The following is a 17,305-nucleotide window of genomic DNA, read 5'->3' on the forward strand; positions in this document are numbered from 1 at the left end:
AAGAGGCAGCGAGCTGGCTGCTTTGCTTAGGCGAGCCAAGGCCTACAGCACGTTTGAAAGCCTAGTGAGGGCCTTGGGTGGGCCGAAGGCAGAGAGAAGAAGGAAGAAGTAGCAAGGGGGCAGAGGAGCATACCAGGCTCACCCTGATATATATACCGGACACCGGGTCTGCACCTACAGGGACCCTTTATTCCCAGTAGGAACCACCGGAACCCCTGGAGGACTACAGGTCCCAGGTTCACCAAACGCTGACTACAGTACCAGGGCTAGGAGTCACGGAGGTCCCAGCGTCCAGGGAGAGTGATCTCCAAAGAGAAGGCCCTATCACCAGGTCAGCAGGTGCAAAGAGAGACAGTAACCAAGCTAGGCCTAGCTTCAGGCAGGTCAGAAGCTTAGAGAATAAAGCAACGGATCAGGAGGCCCTATACTCGCTCACTGGGCAGAGTCCAAAAGTGTGCCCTTCACCTGGAGTACCCTGGACCGTGCCTGCAACATCACCAGTAAAGGTACTGAAGCTTACCCCCTTGTGAGTGTCCGTCTTTCCTCCGGGACTGTCCTGCCGTCTCTCCCCTGCACCACCATCCATTACTCCCCACTCTTCCCTGGAGCAAGCTCTACCTGTGGAGAGCCACACCATCCCTGCTGCCGTAACACCAGCTCCAGAGGACTGCTCCGCAGCGGCGGCTCCCTCTAGCCGCAATCCACAGGTGGCGTCACGAACACTTTCACAAATCCCCTATATCTCCCCCTTTGACTGACCGCCCTGGGTCACGGACCGGGCCAGCTACCATGATATACCCCAGCAACCAGAGGCCCGGCTGACGAGTACCCCACGGCCCTGGGGGCGCGTCAGAACAAAGGGTGGTTATTAATGGAACACACTTAGACTGGGTCTCAGTTAACAGTGGGGTACCACAGGAGTAAGTATTGGGCCTGCTTCTTTTTAACATATTTATTAATGACCTTGTAGGGGGCATACAGAGTAGTATTTCAATATTTGCAGATGACACTAAACTCTACAGGGTAATCAATACAGAGGAGGACAATTTTATATTACAGGAGGATCTATGTAAATTAGAAGCTTGGGCTGATAAATGGCAAATGAGCTTCAATGGGGATAAATGTAGAGGAAATAAAATGTATAATTATATGCTTAATTGTAAAACACTGGGCAAAACTGTAACTGAAAAAGAACTGGGTGTATTGGTGGACGACAAGCTCACGTTTGGTGGCCAGTGTCAGGCAGCTGCTACAAAGGCAAATAAAATAATGGGATGCATTAAAAGAGGCCTAGATGCTCATGAGGAGAACATAATTTTACCTCTATACAAGTCATTAGTGCGACCACACTTAGAATACTATGTACAGTTCTGGTCTCCGGTGTATAAGAAAGACATAGAGCGGGTGTAGAGAAGAGCGACCAAGGTTATTAGAGGACTGGGGGGTCTGCAATACCAAGGCAGGTTATTACACTCGGGGTTATTTACTTTGGAAAAACAAAGGCTTAGGGGTGATCTTATTACTATGTACAAGTATATGAGGGGACAGTACAAAGACCTTTCTACTGATCCTTTTACTCTGAGGCCTGAGACAAGGGGACAAGGGGGCATCTTCTACGTCTGGAGGAAAGAAGGTTTAATCATAATCACAGACGCGGATTCTTTACTGTAAGAGCAGTGAGACTATGGAACTCTCTGCCGCATGATATTGTAATGAGTGATTCACTACTAAAATTTAAGAAGGGCATGGACGTCTTTCTTGAAAAATATAGTATTACAGGTTATATATACTAGATTCCTTGATAGGGCGTTGATCCAGGGAACTAGTCTGATTGTCATTTGGAGTCAGGAAGGAATTTTTTTCCCCAATGTGGAGCTTAGTGTTTGCCACATGTGTTTTTTTGCCTTCCTCTGGATCAACATGTTAGGTTATGGGTTGAACTAGATGGACTTAGTCTTCCTTCAACCTTAAAAACTATGTTACTATGTACAGTACAGACAAAAAGTTAAAAAGATTTTTCTGTATGTTCATGACTATGAAAATTGTACATTCACACTGATGGCATCAAAACTATGAATTAACACATGTGGAATTATATACTTAACAAAAAAGTGTGAAACAACTGAAAATATGTCTTATATTCTAGGTTCTTCAAAGTAGCCACCTTTTGCTTTGATGACTGCTTTGCACACTCTTGGCATTCTATTGATGAGCTTCAAGAGGTAGTCACCGGAAATGGTTTTCACTTCACAGGTGTGCCCTGTCAGGTTTAATAAGTGGGATTTCTTGCCTTATAAATGGGGTTGGGACCATCAGTTGTGTTGTGCAGAAGTCAGGTGGATACACAGCTGATAGTCCTACTGAATAAACTGTTAGAATTTGTATTATGGCAAGAAAAAAGCAGCTAAGTAAAGAAAAACGAGTGGCCATCATTACTTTAAGAAATGAAGGTCAGTCAGTCCGAAAAATTGGGCAAACTTTGAAAGTGTCCCCAAGTGCAGTTGCAAAAACCATCAAGCGCTACAAAGAAACTGGCTCACATGAGGACCGCCCCAGGAAAGGAAGACCAAGAGTCACCTCTGCTTCTGAGAATAACTTTATCCGAGTCACCAGCCTCAGAAATCGCAGGTTAACAGCAGCTCAGATTAGAGACCAGGTCAATGCCACACAGAGTTCTAGCAGCAGACACATCTCTACAACAACTGTTAAAAGGAGACTTTGTGCAGTAGGACTTCATGGTAAAATAGTTGCTAGGAAACCACTGCTAAGGACAGGCAACAAGCAGAAGAGACTTGTTTGGGCTAAAGAACGCAAGGAATGGACATTCGACCAGTGGAATCTGTGCTTTGGTCTGATGAATCCAAATTTGAGATCTTTGGTTCCAACCACCGTGTCTTTGTGCGACGCAGAAAAGGTGAACGGATGGACTCTACATGCCTGGTTCCCACCATGAAGCATGGAGGAGGAGGTGTGATGGTGTGGGGGTGCTTTGCTGGTGACACTGTTGGGGATTTATTCAAAATTGAAGGCATACTGAACCAGCATGGCAACCACCACATCTTGCAGCGGCATCCTATTCCATCCGGTTTGCGTTTATTTGGACCATCATTTATTTTTCAACAGGACAATGACCCCAAACACACCTCCAGGCTCTGTAAGGGCTATTTGACCAAGAAGGAGAGTGATGGGGTGCTACGCCAGATGACCTGGCCTCCACAGTCACCAGACCTGAACCCAATCGAGATGGTTTGGGGTGAGCTGGACCGCAGAGTGAAGGCAAAAGGGCCAACAAGTGCTAAGCATCTCTGGGAAGTCCTTCAAGATTGTTGGAAGACCATTTCCGGTGACTACCTCTTGAAGCTCATCAAGAGAATGCCAAGAGTGTGCAAAGCAGTCATCAAAGCAAAAGGTGGCTACTTTGAAGAACCTAGAATATAAGACATATTTTCAGTTGTTTCACGCTTTTTTGCTAAGTATATAATTCCACATGTGTTAATTCATAGTTTTGATGCCTTCAGTGTGAATGTACAATTTTCATAGTCATGAAAATACAGAAAAATCTTGAAATGAGAAGGTGTGTCCAAACTTTTGGTCTGTACTGTAACTATGTATGGAATAATGGAGGACTCACTACTAGATATTGTGGTGTCTCTGCACAAACCACTTAGTGTAACTCCAGTCAAAGTACCTGTATCCCTGGCCTTACTAACGACTCGCTGTCAGGGTATGTGCACATGGCGTCTTTTAGACCTCAGTATATCTGCATTTTTCTTGTAGGAAAACGTTTGAATAAAGCTCTGATGGTGTTTTACCTGAAGTGTCTTTTGCGATGTCTTTGTGTTAGTTTTTTTGCAGCGGCTTCACTGCGAAATCAGTCTATATATAAAATAGTAGCAGCTTCCAAGCGGAAGCTTCTAGAAGAAAAGACCAATCACTTCTTTTAGCCACTTCATAACTTTTGAAGCCAAAAGCAGTTAAAAGAAGTGACAACAGACGGATCATATGCACAGCAAGTCCTTTTGACTTTTCAGTACATCTGTTCATTCTTTTTGACGTTTGTACAACTTTTATTTTAGAATAGACATTTATCATCAATCCACCTGCTCTGTGCACAATGTTATGGAGTTCCCAGTATGCATACCATGCAAATAAGGTGAAAGACACGGAATCAATATAATTGGTATAACATTCTTTAATGTGTATACATATATATATATATATATATATATATATATATATATATATATATATATATATTATGAACAAGGTCATGTGACCTAAACGTTGGCCCATTGCACACAGACGTTTGCTGATGATTGTTGTAATAAACTTCTAACTTTCGGCTTATATTGGAGAGCCTGGTTTCCTCTCTATCTACTTTCCAGAGCATCTTCAAAATCCCCTCACAGAAAAGAGAGAAGGGGGTTCATCCGAAAATCGTCATGTGCAGGAGCAGGTTTCTTCTTCAGCGTCTCAATAATATCACAGAAAGAAGACCGCTATTTCATTGATCATCATCTGAGAACTCAGTACTGGTACGATATTTCCCAAAGCTGATGGTAAACTAAAGAAAAGACAGAACAGAAGTAAAGGTGAATTATTTTTTTTTGCATTTGAAATGAATGCAGATGTAATCTATATGTTCTCTCTTACCTGGGCTGACGTACAAGATGGACTCTTCTAGTGTCACTGCCAAACTCTTAACTTCTTCCATGAAGATTTAAGATGTTCCACTGAATTTTAGAAGGAAGCAGTGTTTGCGACACAGGGGACACCGAAGGTTGGAGTTGAGCCAGGTAGAGATGCAACCCTGATGGAAACAATGATTGCATGGTAGCACTGTGACTCCCTCTCCGGTCTCATAATCCGTCATGCAGATGACACACGACTCCTCCTGAGATGTTACAGCTCTTGTTGGGAGGTTCCTAATTTGCTGAGCTCGCCAAGTCTGCTGCCTTTCCTGCAGATTATATTGTGCAGGTGGTGATGGTGGCCGCATCTGTGGCGGAGGCGTCATCACTCCCATTCCCTGCTGCTGAAAGATGATGTTGAACAGACGGTTTGCCTGCAGTAATTGTACAGGAGATCCACTTGCAGCTGGAGACTCCCTGAGTCTGCGGCTGGGCAGAACGGGAAATGGCCGTCTGAATTCAAACTCAGTGACGGTGTCTGAGGATCCACTGTCATCCCTTCTGCTCTCTGATGTTTCTCTGGAGGGCTCTGCAGGGACTGGTCTAAGTGGAGAGCGGCTTCTTTCCCTGCTCTCTTGTCCTCTTTGCCGGAGAGGAGTTCTGGCTTCTCTGCCTCTCGCAGTGACAGCAGTGGAGTCTGTTCTGTGTCCACCAGTAGTAATTAGTCTTCTCTGATCCCTTTGAGAAGATCTCAATTGATGGACAATCATAGCCTGACCTATAAAGAAATAAAATGTACTATAAATATGCAAAAGTTTATAAAAAACACTTTTGAACCAAAGAGAAATAACCTGCTGTTGCTTTGGGGTTTAGGGAGAGGAGCAAAAATTGATTAATGTTTGGGCTAAATAAACCTGCTCAGTGGATCCCCTCTCTGCAGACATCACAGAGCAGGGGTGGAACCAGACTGCGACTAACACAGCCCCCAAGGACTATGAATGGGAAGGTGGAGGATGCACTGAGTGTACTGAAACCGCTTACCCCAGGGAAATCTCCTCCCAGAAAAGATCCTATAAGGTGGGAAAATTCTCTCACTTACCCTGATTTTCTGGTTGGCTCATCCAAGTCTCGTTGTCAGCAATAAGCTGATGCAGCTCCCTGGAAGTCATGGTTCAGTTTCCCGGGGCTGAGATGGTAGAGTGATAGAAAATGAGAACTAAGTTCTCTGATGGCACGGATGTTATGGTGCCAAAATATCAATAAGAAGCTGTAGAAGTAAAGCACTAGATGTATGAAACAAACTAGCTCGCACTTCCAAAACCAAGGTAGAGTCTCAGCGAAAACTTCAACTCTGAAAATGGCGCTGATGTCACCGAGTGCAGAGATTGTATAACCTCACAGCATTCTATGTCACTGTGACATCACATGTGAGAGCAACAACGCGCTGTCATGATGGCCGGCTGTCCAATCTGTTATATACATATTATAAAATGTTATATTATTATATATTATAATACACATTGTTAAAAAATATATATTATTACTAACCATCTAACACTCTTAAGGTGTGTATATGTGTCTAAAGCATAGGATATATATATATACATCTTATGAATATCAGATGCCTTGGAATAATAATCCTATACTCACCTTTCAGACCCCCAGTACTGCTGCTGTCAGTGTCCCCGCCGACCTCCGGGCTTCTCTTTCCCGCAGGGGCCATTGTGTGACCACTGCAGCTAATCAGTTAATACATATTTCCCATTCATATGTTTCATGTTGATGTAAATTAAACACTTTTAGAAAAGAAAACAGATAAATAAGATTTTCAGAATACGGCATGTACTAAGGTGGATACTCATGGTATGATATGCAGAGAGAGGAATACTGGGAGGACACAGAACATGTTAGTCCACCTGCTTAACCCTCAGGATAATTCTTATCAGGTCATATAGGGGTGTACATAGAAATCCACAGACCCCATAGCAAAGATCTGAAATGGGACCTCTTATTGGCCCCTGGCTGCCATTAAGCAACCCAGTGATGGTCACAGAGACCCCCTGTCTAGCTGCTTAGATACCATAGTTGCTGGTCACTATGGAAGCTAAGGGGTTAAACTGATGTAATCAGAGCTAGCTTGAATTGCAGCAATTACAAGTGGCTGTCTGCTGTGTAAAACAGCCGGCACCCACTGGGTATGGAGTGGGCTGAGCATGTGAGTTTGCCCCTTATAAACCATCATAACTTATGCTGTATATATACGATATATGCAGGGGATGGGGCTATTCGGCACTAGGCTCCTCCTGTTCATGGGCTCCATAGCGGTCATGTGGCCTGCCAAAATTGGGTGTATGCTACTGAGGTCATACATATAATATGGAAAAAAATATCATACAAGGTAAATAATTGAAATTCATATCAGAAATAGTCCAGTTCTTTAGTGCCCATTCACATTAAAGGAAAATCATCTGAATTGACTGAATTTTGTGGGACAGGTCCATAATCCTCCCATGGAAAGCACATGCATGCTCGACTGAATCAGGCATACATGAGTATAGGAGCAGAGAGGGAGAGAAGAGAGGAAGGGAGAAGACGGTGATTGGTGAGTATCTTAATCTGCCTACATCACATAGATATTTAGGATGGATTAGGGAAACGTTAGCTTGGAGCGCTTCTTTCTCCAATAAGTTTTATTGATTTTTATAAACAAAGAAAAATATACAAACAATGAACAGAGAACGCAAAAGCGTAGGCAAATTATAGATGAAAGTTACCATAACATTGAGTGATGAAAATATCCAGCATGTGAAAAAGTGGAAATAATAGGAGGGGTATAGATGCGGAGAAGGTTGGGACTGCTTGCCTCCCATGTAGACAGATTTTGATAAGGCATATGGGGCTCTATTACCCTAATCGAGATCTCAAGTAGGGGAATGACACCTTTGCTCTCACCCAGGTTCACCTGTCATGGCAGGTGTTGGTGTAACACAGAGGGAAAAGGGAAAGGGAGCCCAGACACTAGGGAAAGGGGGAAGTGGAGACCTCATAGTCTGGTCTAGCGTCACCCTGTCTCAACTACCGTCCCTATAATGCCTCTTCAGCAATCGCCGCACGCGTGCCTTGCCCTACTTTCCCTGGCGTATGGCTATGGCTAGGGATGGAAGGAGATGAGCATTAGTGAACCTCCAGTAAACACTATAGACAACAAGGGAAGACAAAACAGGGGGAAATTGCTTAGCTTTAGATGACTCCAAATATGCCCACGGCCTCAAACTCCAGAGAGGACAAAGAACTGCTCCTGCTAAGCCTCACAAGTAGAAATGAATATAGCCAGCGACTCCCTCTCAGACACACCAGGTATATATACACCCAGGCCAGAGAGATAATTAGCAAGAGAGAGGTAGCCGCTCAGTTGTAAAGACAGCCTCTTATTTAAGAAGCTGTCTGCAATGCCAAACGTAGAGATCTCCTGCAACCCACTGCAGGGCGACAGTCTGTCACCTCTGACACACTCGTGACATCACCAGAGGGAAACAGTTGATAACATAATTGGGAGAATAGGGGAACAGGAGGTAGGATTGATGTACTCAGACTGAAGAGTCCACCTGGCGAAACCAAATTTAGCAATAACATTTTCAAACTGCATCCATCTGTGAGATTAATTTGATAAGTATTGGATTACTGCTATGCAAGAGCTAGGTGTGAGAACCTGTCTAGTTCAGATTTATGCAAAAAAACACTGCACAGCTGTTTAAAGTGGTCCACAGATTTATGTGAATGATAAAAATGGTAGAAATGTTTCTTAAAGGGAACTGTCACCCCCTGCGAGATTTCAGACCTCTAATATGGGCATACAATCTATTCATACCTGTATGGCCCATAGTAGAGTTCTGAATGCAGAGAAATGTAGTATTATAAAATCTGTTTTCACATGCTTGGCGTCCCCCGGAAGGGAAGAAATCCCTGCCTATATCTTTAGTTAGCCCAGAAATCCCCGCCTATCTGCTTATTTAGCATGTTCCCCCATCCCCTGCGCGTCACAGGGCCCTGTGACGTGCACTGGTGTAACTCATTTCCCGCGCATGCGCAATGCGACGCTCACATCAGGAGCATTTTGTTTCTCCCGGCCCCGTTTGTCTCTGCACTATTCCATAGTGTTCTAAATATGGACACACAGACCAAATACTGATGTCACACTGATCCAAAATGCTGATGACACTGGAACTATTATTGTCCACTTAAACGTTTAAACATGGACTTGTGAATGAAAAATATCAGATAATATAGCTGAGAGTTTCTCATTAATCATATACCAAGAGATCTGTCCTTTTCACTTCCTAGAAATCAGGTACTGGTTTTCTCCAGGCTAAGGCATCTGTGTTGGTTAGTGATGAGCGAGCATACTCGCAAGTACTCGGTACTCGCCTGAGCATCTCAGTACTCGAGATGCTCGAAGCTCGTCGAGTACTTCCGGGATGCTCGGGTGGATGCTGGGGTCTCCTCCCTGCATGTTTGCCGCTCTTTAGAGTGCCATTCAACATGCAGGAATTGTCTGTCACACACTGTAATGCTGCAGCCATGTTAGTTGTGGCATTACATTGATTGGCTGGCCGCACAGCATCATCAGGTCTATACCAGACCTAGCGCCGCCGTGCTCATCAGTCTACTCTGCAATCAGATAGTGTAGGGAGAGGTGCTGCTGAGCTAGGGAGAGATTTGGCTGTTTATTAGTTAGTGTAGGTATTCCACAAGATTCTCTACACATATTCATCTGAACTAACAGTCCTTCTGAGGACTAATCCAGCTGCAGAGATACCAGTGCTAGGCAGGCAGGCAGGGTATATAGCAGACTGCAGTCCATATAGCAAGAGGATCCATTTCAGTTCTGTCTGCTGGTGCTTTTACAGATATTATATTTGTAGAAATAGCCCCACGTATCAGGGGCCAGGAATATTTTCTTTTTATCTTTATCTGATTGTTTGCTTAAGGCTGTGTGCCCACGATGCGTTTATTAAGTGTTTCCGCAGGGCAAAAATGCTGCAGAAATGCTTAAAAAACGCATGGTAGAAGGCCTGCCATGTTGCCTAATGATAATTTGCATGTGCTTTGCACATGCTGCGGAAATTTCAGCTGCGGATTATCATTGCGGAAAAAAACGCAGCACTACCAATTATTTTGCGGAAGCTCTGCATTTTCGCTGCCATTGACTTGCATTGGAACACTTGGATTCCGCATCACTGGATCTGTACATGCGGAATCCAAGCGTTTCAATGTGCGGATGGTACCCGGGTCTGGATGAGAGGAGACTCTCCTCCGGACCCGGGTACCATACAAACTGTAAAAAAAAAGAATAAAATAAAAAATAAATATGATGCTTACCTTCTGATGGCCCCCGGTGTGCTTGTCTTCGCTTGCCGGCAGATAGCGGTGGACGGAAGGACCTGCGCTGACGTCATTTAGTCATGTGACGGCAGGTCCTTCAGTGTACCGCGAGCTGCCGACAAGCCAGGACGGAGCGAATAAAGACTGCGCGGGCCATCAGAAGGTAAGCATATATTTATTTTTTAATTTTTTACCATTCTTTAAGGTCACACTATATAAATCCATGACGTTTGCCTGGATTTATATAGTGTGACCAAGTTGTCAAGCACTTTCCAAGTGATGCTAAAATCGCTTGGAAAGCGCTTGTCTACCCGCATGCGGAAATGCATGTGAAGAACGCTTCACATCCGGTTGTCCCTGGCAGGAAAAACGCATGCACAATCCGCATGCTTTTTTTCTGCCAGGGAGATGCAGAAATGCTCAGGAAAAAATCCAGAGCATTTCTGTATCATGGGCACATAGCCTAAAAACCATGCCAGAGAACACAGTTTTTCTTCGCCATTTGCTTGTTGGAACTGCATAATACAGCCAGGTCCTTTCCATATTACAGCGCTAAAAATCCATCTATTGAAAACTGTGGTTTGCCCGTCACACGGATCACATATAATTGCCCTCAACAAAGCAGTTACTGGGAAAGTCCACCTAACCACGGACACGTGGACAAGTGCTTGTGGGCAGGGACGATACATCTCTCTGACGGCACACTGGGTTAACATAGTGGAAGTCGGGACCCAGTCGGACCTTGGGACGGAACACATCCTGCCGATTCTGAGGATTGCGGGCCCTAGGTCAATCGGGGTTGCCCCCACAGTCTACAGCTCCTGCACCTCATCTTCCTCAGCCTCCTCCTCCTCTTCAGCCTCCATCTCCGAAATGACCACATCAGTCACAAGCTGGAAGCACTGCAGCACTGCCTCAGCCAAGCGGCAACAGGCTGTGCTGAAGCTAATATGCTTAGGTGACAAACCGCACAATGCTGAAGAGTTGTGGACAGCTCTGAAAGAACAGGCAGATCTGTGGCTGACACCGCTGAACCTACAGCCAGGCATGGTCGTGTGTAACAATGGCAGGAACCTGGTGGCGGCTCTGAGGCGAGGCGAGCTCACACATATACCATGCCTCGCCCATGTGCTTAACCTCGTGGTTCAGCGGTTTCTCAAAACCTACCCGGAGTTGCCTCATCTGCTTGTCAAAGTACCCCGCCTGTGTGCCCATTTTAGAAAGTGAGCTACAGCTTCCGCCGCCCTAGCCGTGCTTCAGCATCATTTGCTGGTGTGTGATGTCCCCACGCATTGGAATTTTACACTGCAGATGTTGGGAAGGATTTGTGAGCAGAAGGGGGCAGTTGTTGACTACCACCATCAACAAGGCCATCGGTATTCAGTTCAGACTCCACACATAAGAAATCAGGAGTGGACATGGATGTCAGACATATGTACCATCCTCCAAAACTTTGAGGACACCTCCAAGATGGTGAGTGGTGATGATGCCATAATAAGCGTCACAATTCCGCTTCTCTGTCTTCTGAAACGCTCACTGCTAACAATCAAAGAGGATGCATTGCAGGAGGAGCTCGATGAGATGGAGCAAGAAACCATACAGAGTGATTCCTCACAGCCCAGCCTCATTTCATCCCAACGTGGATTGGGTGACAATGAGGAAGAGGAGGAGGAGGAGGAAGAACAGGAGCTAGTTTCATGCACTATAGACGGTACTACCTGCACAAATTTCATACCGTATGTTCATCATGGATGGCCTGAGAACAGGGAGGAGGAGGAGGAGAGAATGGTCAGTTGTCCTCTTGGTGAGGACACGGAAGTCTTGCCTGTTAGCAGCCTGGCACGCATGGCTGAGTTTATGTTACGCTGCCTTTCCCGTGACCCTTGCGTTCTCAAAATTTTGGGAGACAGTCATTACTGGTTGATGACACTTCTAGACCCACGCTACAAGGAGATCTTTCTATCTCTTATTCCTGAGGCGGACAGGTCTACAAAGATGGGGCAGTACCAAAAAGCCCTTGTTACGGAACTATTAAAAAAATTCCCATCTGAAAACGCTGGTGGCAGAGGTCACAGTTCGTTGGACAACCAAGGAGTACAGGAAAGAGGGACACAAATCCAATCCAGCAGAGGCAGGGGAACACTGTCAAACTTCTGGGAGAGTTTTCTCAGCCCCTCCCATCGCACAGGCCCTGAGGCACGGGGTACTCTCACAAGGAGTGCAAAGTTTGGGAAGATGCTGAGGGAGTACCTTTCCGACCATACCAACATCCTCCGTGATTCCTCTGTGCCTTATAATTATTGGGTATCCAAGCTGGAGACGTGGAATGAACTGTCTCTCTACACCTTGGAGGTCCTGGCCTGCCCTGCCGCTAGCGTTTTGTCAGGGCTGGATTGGGCCAGACTTCTCAATACCACTGAATGATAGCAGTGTAACATAAACTCAAATCCAGTTTCTTTTTTGTGAAGTGTATTCCCATGCACCTTTTGACACCCAGACATGGGTATATGCTTCCTGATTTTGGCTATTTGCTCTTGTCCTCCTCCTTCTCCTCATCCTCATCCTCCACCACCATATCACCAGGGTGACATGGTCTGTGATGCAACACCCACATATTTTTTTTAAAGGGTGTTTATGATGCTAGTAAAAAAAATGTTTTATACAGTATGTTCATGTATACCCCCAGGGGTAAATGTTTGTCAGCCCATACACTTAGTGCATGGGCGTTACAAGTATAGGAGACCCGCTCCTTTCTAATGGTAAACATTTTTTTATGAGGTCCTCCTCCACGTCTTTTCCAAGGTGCATTGGAATGCCTCCCAATTTTTGGCAACACTATGGGAGACCCACTTCCCAATAATGGGAACATTTTTTCATGAGGTCCTCTACGTCTCTTCCAAGGGGCTTTGGAGTGCCTCCCAAATTTTGGCAGGCCTTGCATTCACTACATAGGCCAACTCTATGGGAGACCCACTTCCCAATAATGGGAACATTTTTTCATGAGGCCCTCTACGTCTTTTCCAAGGGGCATTGGAGTGCCTCCAAATTTTTGGCAGCCCTTGCATTCACTACATAGGCCAACACTATGGGAGTCCCACTTACTAATAATGGGAACATTGTTTTCAGTAAGCCCTCTGACCTCCACGTCTCTTCCAAGGGGCATTGGAGTGCCTCCAGATTTTTGGCATCCCTTGCATTCACTTCATAGGCAAACACAATGGGAGACCCACTTCCTAATAATGGGACCATTTTTTTTACGGAGGCCCTCCTCTACGTCTCTTCCAAGGGGCATTGGAGTAGGTCCAAATTTTTGGTAGCCCTTGCATTTACTGCATATGCAACAACAGTATAGGAGACCCACTCTTTAGTAATGGAAACAACAAAGCATAGCCAGCCGCTGGCTCTTTAAGAATAGTAAAGGCCGCCTGATGGCCCTATAAAAATAGGCTTTGAGACTTTCAGAGTCCCTCCTTCATAAATGAAACATGATGTGTCTGATCATGTCTCACACACCACATGGCCAGATAAGGTTGTAAAATGTTAAAATGACATTTCCTGGTGAATGCATTTGTCACGGTTGAAAGCAATGCAAAAGTGCAAAAATGCATCAAAAACGCTACGTGTGAACATAGCCCAAGCTGTGGAGGAGTATTTTTGTTTTTGGTTATGTATTTTGCCTTATATACAAGTCATTACCCTGGAAAGGATGTTCCTTTACATATTTCTCAGGAAAATCCATTTTGGTTTCATTTTTGTATGTTTTATTGTGAGTCCGTAAAAGTGGCGTAATACCTCTGACAACATTGTTCACAGCAGTGACCTGGGAGTCAGAAATGCTTCCAGGGGTCTTCCCCATGCTGTTCCCATGTCATTTGAGCACTGTTCCCATTGATTTGGGCAATTTTTAAGCCCTGTGCAGACTGCCGGGGGGAGCCACCTGAATAATGATCGAGTTTCCCATAGACTTACATTGGGCTCGTTGCTCGGGTCGAGCACCTGAGTATTCCACTGTGCTCGACCCGAGCAACGAGCACCCGAGCATTTTAGTGCTTGCCCATCACTAGTGTTGATGTGTTGATGGACATGGGGGACATGGGAGACATAACTGGACTACTATCTAAGGTGTATAGGCACAAGGCAGTTTAGGAGTTAAGGTTAAAGATGTTACAAGATATTACATGAAATGTTACATTTTTTGCTGATCACTAATGGTTCACATAAACCTAAAATCTTCAGTCTTAACTTTTTCTTAAGACATTATTGTAAAGTCTATGAGAAGATATGATGGGTTCAAAGAACTTCTGGAATTTTAACAAATGCAGAAGACAATTTTTGAGATGGGGATGGATAAATAAATAACATATCACCAATTATAAGAAGAGATCCTACTTTTTGGGGGTCGTGTTTTACTATAATCAATTGTCTATTCCATCTGGAATGGAAGTTGTGCCTTGATTTTGTCAGAGATAATCTGGGGAGGCAAAACCATGGGGGGTCACACAAACCTCCACTTTTGGTACCCTGACTGCTGTTAGGTGCTGTGATGAAATCCTTGGAGCCATTGTCAGACAATACACCGGTGCAGTTGTCCTGGGTTTCTCCTGGTACAAGACAATATCCATCCTCATGTGATCAGACTGTGGAGACAGTTTCTGGATGAGGAAGACATTTATGCCTTTGACTGGCCCTCATGTTTCCCAGAGCTGAATCCTTTTGAGATCCGGTGGTTTGTTCTGTATCAGGCATCCAACAAAGTCAAGTAACATTACAAACTATGCAGGAGCTCACCAATGCCCTGATAACCCAGTATACCGCCCATTGTCTCATCAGGAGCATGCCCAGACATTGTCAGGAGTGCTACAGACACGTGGGGTCATACTTTTATTTTTCACGTCACTGTAAATACTTCTATACCATCCTTTGTTATTATTCTGTACGTCAAAAGATATCATAAGCAGAGAATGGGAAGATAAACAGCAAAACAAATAATTATTAAAACAAATCCAATGGAAATATTTATTTTTTATTTATTTAATTTTTAGTTCTTCAAACTCGAATTGTCTTCTTTCTTTTCTCACTTTATGCAGAGAAGTTTTGCTACAAGAAGCAGACGTTCCACGGGTAAGTCCTTACTGATACAACGCTGTTACAATGCCTTATACCAATGTTCCCAGCCGGCAGCTCTCTGCTGGCGTCAGAACTGCAACTCCTAGAATGGCATAAATAGCCATAGATTGGGAAAAACTGGCCGACACATCCACTGGTAAAGCTCCAGAATGGTAATTTACAGGACTGACCGGAATGAAACAAGGATACTGATAGATGATGATGAATGGGTGAAGCTGCAGAAGAGACGATGTAGGACGGGGCGTTGCTTTGCCCGCTGTCAAGTTCTTCAAAAGTTGAACCATTTCGTCTCCAGATATGTTACTCCAGTTCCTGTAGTCCTTGACTGGGGTAACACTTCTGAAGGGGCACACGTACACGCACACCACTCATCAGATATGCCAAGTTCATTAAGTGTTGTGCGCCTCTTAATGAAAAGCATTCATGAATAAGATTTCCCGATTTCTTTAAGACTGGGGCCTGAAAAAGCACTCACAAAATGATTAAAATCATTTTCCTAGTCATTTCTATGGATAGAATATTTATGCGCCTAAAGTGGCATAATTCTTGATGAATTTGCCCGTCAGGCTTCCACAAGCACAGTAGTGCCTTAGTTTTGCAACTTTTGGTGGATCCAGCCAGGAGTGGAGTAAAAATGCTAAAATTCGCAACATTTTTGTGCTACTTTGAATTGCGACCAACATTTTGCAACGTTTCAAAGTGTTGAACACTAGAAAACTGTTGAAAACAACTTGATGAGTCGGGCCCTATATCTCCAGCAGTGGCAGTAAATAAATGGAGCAATGAATGGAGTAATGAAGCTTGTGCAAAACTATATCCCTCCATTCAAATGGAACAGAAAAAAACACAGAGGCGCTCTATGTGTGAACCAGCTTGGAGGTCCAGAAATCCAGCGTTCTGGAATTGCTCACCTGGGATACTTGTGCTAACCATGTGTGAAGCCCAGCTGTGCTTGGTATCACAAATCCTAGAAGGGTGTATTGATGGATTCCTCCTCAAGAGGCCCCCATAACCATTCACACATCTCCACCTTCCACCTCAGACCACGAGAGGGAGCCCGTTAGCGATATAAAAGGGAAGGTGGAGCTAGGCAGCAGTTAGTTGGAGTCAGAGTCTAGTTCAGTCTGGTTTAGCCGTGAGTCCAGTACAGCCTGAGAGGAGTTACCTCAGAGGACAAAAGCCTGTTCCAGCTCCTGCAATTGCTAGCCTGCAGTGGAGCTTATCCAGATCAAGACTCCATGTAGCTCAGAGAGGTGAGCTTCAGGTGTGCCAGCGCCATAAGATCGGTGAAGCGCGGCAAGCTGCCATTAGTGTGAGTAGCCTAGAGAGGGCCCGAGTAGGCCGAAAGAGAGTAGAGAGTTAGTTCATAGGGGGCAGAGGAGCTTAACTAGCTCACCCCGAAGAAGCAGTTACCGGACACCGGGTCCGAAGCTTACCGGGATCTCCATGACCCAGTAAGATAAACCGGAATCCCTGGAGAACTACAAGTCCCATGCTGATTCGTACCAGAGCCAGGAGACCCATAGGCCCCGTAGGTCGGGAGCGTGCACTCCAAGAGAAGGCCCTACCACAAGGACAGCCAGCGCAGGACAGAGACAAAGTTAGGCCTTGCTCCAGGCAGGTCAGAAACTTACTACGCAGAGTCAAGAAGCAGGAGGCCCAAAACCCGCTCATTGGGGAGGATCCGGACATACACCCTTCACCCTACAGTGCTCCGGGGAGTGCCTGAATTTCCATCAGTAAAAGGTACTGAAGTGACTATTGTGTCTGTCCCTGTTCTTGCTCCGACTCGGCTGAGTCTCCTTGTCCTGCATACCCCGTCCGTACCCTGCCCTGAGGCCTAGCTCCACCTGTGGGGAGCCATACCATCCAGCTGCCTTATCACTGGCCTCAGTGGACTGCGCAGCGCTGGTGAATATCATCAGAAACCATAGGTGGCGTCACGAACTTTTATAAACTTGATATCTATCAACGCCTTTTTAAAGAGAGACCCCAGAATACGGGCCCGGAAGCCGACCACCGCGACCTCCTTAAGGCTAAAGGCCCGGGTAACCGAGTCTTCCCCCATCCCCTGGGCTAGTCACATGCACAACACTGCATGAAATGTGAACTGAAAACACTCAAAGCTGCGGCACCGACCTCCTGTCCCAATTGCCAGAGAAGGA

The sequence above is a fragment of the Phyllobates terribilis genome, unplaced genomic scaffold (genome assembly GCF_046119375.1).
Source record: "Phyllobates terribilis strain yellow unplaced genomic scaffold, ASM4611937v1 Scaffold_237__1_contigs__length_3040347, whole genome shotgun sequence".
Taxonomy (NCBI): Eukaryota; Metazoa; Chordata; class Amphibia; order Anura; family Dendrobatidae; genus Phyllobates; species Phyllobates terribilis.